The sequence below is a fragment of the Triticum urartu genome, chromosome 2, assembly GCF_003073215.2.
Source record: "Triticum urartu cultivar G1812 chromosome 2, Tu2.1, whole genome shotgun sequence".
NCBI lineage: Eukaryota > Viridiplantae > Streptophyta > Magnoliopsida > Poales > Poaceae > Triticum > Triticum urartu.
Genome location: NC_053023.1, coordinates 402795844 through 402802545, shown reverse-complemented (window position 1 = coordinate 402802545; position 6702 = coordinate 402795844).

Below are 6702 nucleotides of genomic sequence, written 5' to 3'. Positions count from 1 at the left end.
GTGACTCACACGCACCCTCTCTCTATCTCTCTCACACCCACACACATAACCTAGCCTTCTGATCCACTCGACTCCTATCTCTAACGCACACTAGATAGCATCTTTATCTTTCTATTTATCTGTTTCTCCATCAACCTTCTTTCTCGCCCTCACTCTTGATTCCTATCACGCACACTACATATGTTTCTCTCTACATGCAGTCAAGTGCCCTCTCACACACATATATAACTTCACCCTTTGAACCACCGACGGTCATCTCCAACACCCAAACTAGTGGATGTCCCTCTAGCTAGAATCTCCATCTCTGTATCCATCTGTAGTTTCTCCGTCAACATTTCTTTCTCGCACGGAGTCTTGCTTCCTATCACCCACACTATATATGTCTCTACATACATATGCATTTATAGGTTGGTCTCTTTTGCACAATCATTGCGCCTCACTCCCTCTGCTCGCCATAGATGCATGCTCCAGCCCACGCCACTATCTCTTAAAGACAAAAACACATGCTCAATTGTCGGGACTTCTTCCATGCATTCTCACATGCATGCATATTGTCATACCGATCCGTCTCTCCCATGTCGTTGATCTTATGACTTATGTCTTCTTTCTTTTATCTCGATCATGCGCGCGCGCACACACACACACACATCCCACGTATACATGTATACCTCTCACACATGCACGTTCAAGGTCTCTATGTCTCCATACGTAGTTAATTACCCTCAATCCTAACGCCACATCGAATCGTTCTCCTCTTTTGTGCACATAACTTCCACCTGCATGGGTAAAACACACACTCACACTTAACAATCTCCTTCTAGCTACCCCCCCCCCCCCCCCCCCCCCCCGCCTCTCACTCTTCCCCTATATCCCCGAAACCAATAAGTCCATCCCTTAGTTTAATTCCCGCCTACATGCACCATCGATATATAGTAGTCTTCCTCGGTGTCTCTCGAACAAACACGTTCTCTCGAAGTTGACTCCTCTCACGCGCACACACCTTCTCTCCCCTCTCTACGGGCATTTTCTCTCTCTCGCAGCCCATCATTGGTGGCCTCTGCCATACACATCACCTCTCTATGATGAAAGCCATGCACACTTAAATTATATCCGCCACAGAGGACCCCGCGACACACACACACATGCACCCCCCAACACACACACACACTAAGACTCCATCGCTCTCTCTCACACACACACACAAACACACACACACACACACACACGCAAGCACGCACGCCCCCCCCCACACACTAAGACTCCATCTCTCTCCCTCTCTCTCTCTCACACACACAAACTAAGACTCCATCTCTCTCTCTCTCCTCTCTCTCTCTCTCACACTAAGACTCCATCTCACACACACATGCTCTAGGCGGAGTATTTGTTCCTACCACCCTTCATCCACCCTTACCCGTATGATAAACAATCACCTTTATTTACTTGCATAACATGGACAAATTCCACTTTACTTTGGTAGTCAGCAAACTTATCATCTGTACCCTTATAAAAAAACGAGTTGGTGGTGATGGTGTGCCTGCCATCTTGTAATACAGACCGTATGATCTATATCTGAGGATAGAAAGCAAACTATGATAATTTTACAAAAGATACCGGCACCTCTATCCACATCATTATCTCTCGCAACCTCATTGCTCAACAATTAAAAAAGGAATAAGTCTCTAGAACAATCTAGCATGCATGGTGGCCGCTACCGCCTGCCGGCGCCGTCCATCCCCATGCCTCCACCCATTCTGACCACCAGTCACCACCACGCTCCACTCCTCCTCGTCTTATCTCTCATCTTTCATTTTTTCGATGACATTCTCAAGATACCAGTTTTCCGACATGGGATTACTCCTGCATGGGTCAATCACAACATGTGTTCTGTAAAAAAATGCATATTGATGTTCCGTGCAATGCACGAGAATCTTGCTTGTAATTATATAACGCAAATCATGAGCAGGAAGTGACATTTTTTGACACAACCACGTTAACATGGCCACGTAAATCACTAGCTAAAGTAAATACCATTATACTTATATCCCGATGCAAAAGGTTGAGTACATGTCCGAAGAGTAGAGTCGCACACACGCACTCTGTCTCTCAGAATCTCTCTCACACACACACACCAGTTACGTGACGCCCACTTAAGCAGACACGTATGTTATAATTTGTGCACCCGTGGGTACACGTGATGCTGCACATTTATTTAAGCCAGAAGGAGAACCCAAACAGTAGCTGCATTCATTCCCCTCCCGCCGCCTCTTCTCTGGTCGCCGTCGCCCGGTAGCCATGGCCGGCCGAAGGTAACAACATACGCCATACTACCGCCGGAGCGGCGCTTTAATATGGAAATTTTAGTGGTCATGCATGCATATTTTTGTGCTAGCACTCCTATAATCCCTCCAGTCCTTTTTAGTTCGCATATAAGATTTGACTGAAGTCAAGCCTCGTAAAGTTTGACCAACTTTATAGAAAAAAGTTTCAACATTCACAATCTGAAATCAATACCAATAGATGTGTGATGACTTAAAGTTTCATATTGTATAACTTTAGCATGACAATTATTGATATTTTTTCATATAAATACGGTCAAACTTTGTGAAGTTTGACTTCAGAGAATTCTAACATGCAGAGTAAAAAGGACCGGAGGGAGTATAAGGGTTGACCGGTCGCTTCCCGCGGACGTGCACGGGCGGTGGAAGAGGAAGGGGAAGGGAAGCGGGCTGTGGAGTAACGTTTTTTTTACCACAATTTCTTAGGAAACTGAGTGCAATAATTGAGTAGTTTTGCAAACTACCAATACTACACCTGAAACGGTTCAAAACCTATACTCCCTTGCCAGCGCGCGCTTCCCGCGTGAAACGGTTAGCGTCCCCCTGGAGCGTCGGTGCCGCATTAATGCCCGGCCAGAGCAAAGGCTACCTCTCACTGGCGCCGGCTTTGAAGTGGCGCGACGGCCGAGAGAGCGCCGCTTCCCGGTGCACGCGACTGCTTCGCGTCGAGACTGGCCATAGGCCCTATTTGGATCCATGGGTTAGAGTTAGTTTAAGCTAGTTGGGGCTCAAATAGCCCTAAACTATCCAAGCATGAGGGTTTAAATTGGAGCAAGTTGCACCGAACCCACCAAAAAAAACTATCCCACCCAAGAGGTGCTAACTGGAGATAGTTCTCATTGGGACCACTGAAAAATCACTTTTCTCTCTCCATGAAGTGCATTTATTGTCAATCTAACCCTATCACCCAAACACCTCTTTGGCTACAGTTAGTTCAGGGTTAGTAATGAGTTAGTCTAACCTCTAGCTAAGTTAGAGTATCAAACAGGAGCAGTATAGGACATGCAAGTTGCTCAAAGCATACAGGAAAATTCGTACATGAAAGGATTTTTTCTTTTTGATAATGGAACGTGAAAGGAATTTTTTTAGAATGCTCTTGGCATGTCGCTAACACGTGATAGTTAACCGACCTCAATATACGGCAGAAACACCAGCCCGCCGCACTTTGATAGAGACGAGGAGGGAGAAGCGATACAGGCTGCTGGATTACTAGAGATAGGTGTCGCACGGAAGCCAAGAAATATGGTGATAGCGTGGGTTAGCCATGTACTAGTATGATACTACAAAGGGCTGCCGTGTTTCGTACTCTTCCAGTCCACTATGGAGATGATTGGTTAATTTTATATCGCTGAATAATATTAAATATTATGAGTGCAGACGCTCCACCACAAGGTTCCTTGCTCCTTCTCGGTCGTCCGGAATCTATGTTCTTCCACTCTATTTTTTTACGTGAGCTTTGTTCATCCTTTTGCCAACACGCGAGACATCTAGCATCAAGGTGCACGTGTTATGCAAGGATAGTTCCATCTATATGAAGAACACGTGGGACTAGAACTACGAGACGAACATGTACCCAGGAGTGGACGTACGAACCTGAGTAATGTAGCGTAGTAAGTGAAGTAGAAAGGCACAAATGGTATGAACATGCGTGGCATATAGGGTGTGTTTGGTTGCGTTCTCGTCTCATCATAGTTGTTCCCTCTTCATGCATGCTCAACTCAACACCCCTCTTCATGCATGCTTCTAGTGTATTTGTGCTAAACTAGTGTGGACTCATGCACCCTCCATACACTCTACCAAACACCCAAAAGTAGGTCGAGAAGGGAACTCTTGGGCGGCATTTGTCTCTTACTACGTACTACCACTAAATGTTGTACGTGCAATGCACTGTGATGTTATGGAGTACGTGCCTAAGTACTCTACTACTACTATATTAGTTGGAGGCACATATTAACTTTTATATTTGTTTATGTGTATGCCTCGAGACCTTCCAACTAGACGTGTCTTTGTCTCCAGGCCGCACTTTGTATCGTTCATACCACTAAGTACTACTACTTGTGGTCTCCGACCCAGAAGTGGAAGAAGTGGAGACGCTCTACCACGTTGTTTTTTACGCTGGGCTCTACCACGCTGTTCATGTCCCACTACTTTCGCTGACGTGTGGGACATCCAGCACGTGCCGTGTTTGGCACCCTTCATCGTAAGGGTTGAAACGCTAGCATTCATCAGAAATAAAAAATAATTATAAATCGGCAGTGATACTATTTTTTTGTGAACCAGTCAGGAGTGATACTATACCACACGGTTTCCTTGCTCCTCGATATCGGAAAGAATACTTCCGTTCGCCAACATGTGGGACGTCGACCGTCTTGGTCCACTTGCCATGCACGCAGAACTCCAAGGGAGTCACCCAGGTTGTCGCGCCGCAATAACAATTACTAATGAGCCGTCAAACCACAGGCCCACTTCCCACTTTGAAGTTGCTTGGATGAAGGAACCATCATGACTTCATTGAATTCCGCTTCTTAAAGAAAACTACTGTACCAGCAGTACTGCTAGCTACAGTAGTTACTCCAACAGAGGCCTCCTTTCGTTCATAGGATAGGAATATGAAAATCATAGGAAGTGAGATGACATGCATCTCAATTCCTATAGAGGAAGAGATGCCATTTGATGCTTAGGATAGGAATTTTTCCATTTAGTCTAGGCCAAAGTACTGGTTATTTGCTCTAAAAACTACAGTAGTAACTAGTAGTACTGGTACATGCTCGTACTCAGACACACACACACACGCCCTAACTACTAGTACTACTAATTCTCACATGCTGGCCAGACGCCGTCGTTCTCCTTCCCGGCTTTGTCGGCGACAACCCACCGTGCTTGGATCTCCGCCGACCTCTCCGCAGCAGCGCATGCGTCCTTTTCTTTCTTGCGGCGGTGGGCCTCTCTTTTCTTGAGTTCTTTCTGACTTTTCCGCTCCCTCTGTGTGGCTTTGGCCGCCTCTTGCTCTACCGCCCATTCGGCATTGGCATCTTAAAATTCCTCCCACATAGTTGTGAGGTCGCGAGCGGCGAGGAACTCGGCACGGCGGGATGCCATCGCTTCCCTACCATTTTGTGTGCGGTCGTGGGCGGCGAGGAACTCGGCGCGGCGGGATGCCATCGCTGCCTTACCGGTTAGTGTGTGGTGCAGTGGCATGAACAACGCTTGGTGAGAGCTCTGGGGCGGAGTGGCCGGACAACCGTATAGTGCATTGGTTTGTCAAGAGCTCAAGGACAGAAGACGAAGCAAATTTGGATTCCCGTTCAATCCTGGTCATTTATTACCGAGTAAAATGCATTGGCGGTCATCGAACTTGTCTTGATAGCTCACTTTGATCATTGTATACGAGATATGGTGATTATACGGTCACTGGATCAACGTATAGCTCCGTATTTGTCTGGTTGACCAGTCAAACAGTCCGCATGCGCCTCATTAGCTCGTGTTCTTTATCTATCTACGCGGGCCTACCTGTCAATGGAGAAAGAAATACTGTAAAAAACAAAATTATGCTAGAGTCCGGACCGCTTCCGGAGCCCGCTCTCACCGCCCTGGCCCCTCAAGACGCCAGCTGCCCGCCGCATGCATGCATAGCAAGTAGTACTCCTTATGTGGAGGAGAGAGAGGCATTGACAAAGTTAAGGAGTGGGCTCTGCAAGATCCCGTCTCTACACGTGCTCCTAGGTATAAAAAAATAATTCTAAAAAAGGCATAAAAAACAATTGTGTCTTAAAAAAAGAAAGGTAAAAAACATTTGAGAGGAAATAGATAGAGAGAAAGTGAGAAAAAGCTGTAACGTGGGCATTACATGAGGAAGGAGGGAGTGGTGCACATGCCAAGTTCACTGGGCTGCTGTGTTTCACACTCCTCCGTTGTAACACTGGAGACAATAGCTTTCATCAAAAATAAACAATGAATACTCATTGCTCGTCCACTATATCGGAAAGAATACTTTCATTCGCCGACATGTGGGACGTCGACCATCCTGGTCCACCTGCCATGCACAAAATTATCCTGGTCTACCCCTGTCGTATCGCAGGCCCAACCTTTCCCACTGTAAGTTGTTCGGACAAAGGAACCATCATGACTTCGTTGAATTCCGCTTCTTCAAGAAAACTTACTGTACCCGCAATACTGCTACCACATGCAAAGACTGGATGGCACTGTACCACGTCATATCATTGAAACCCACTAGGGCAAACTAGCCCGCCTAGGTCATCTATTTTGGAATAGAGGGAGTACGTCTCTGCACTGGTATGATTTTGTGTTGCACGTCATATCACTGAAACCCACTAGGCCAAACTAGCCCGCCTAGGTCATCGATCGC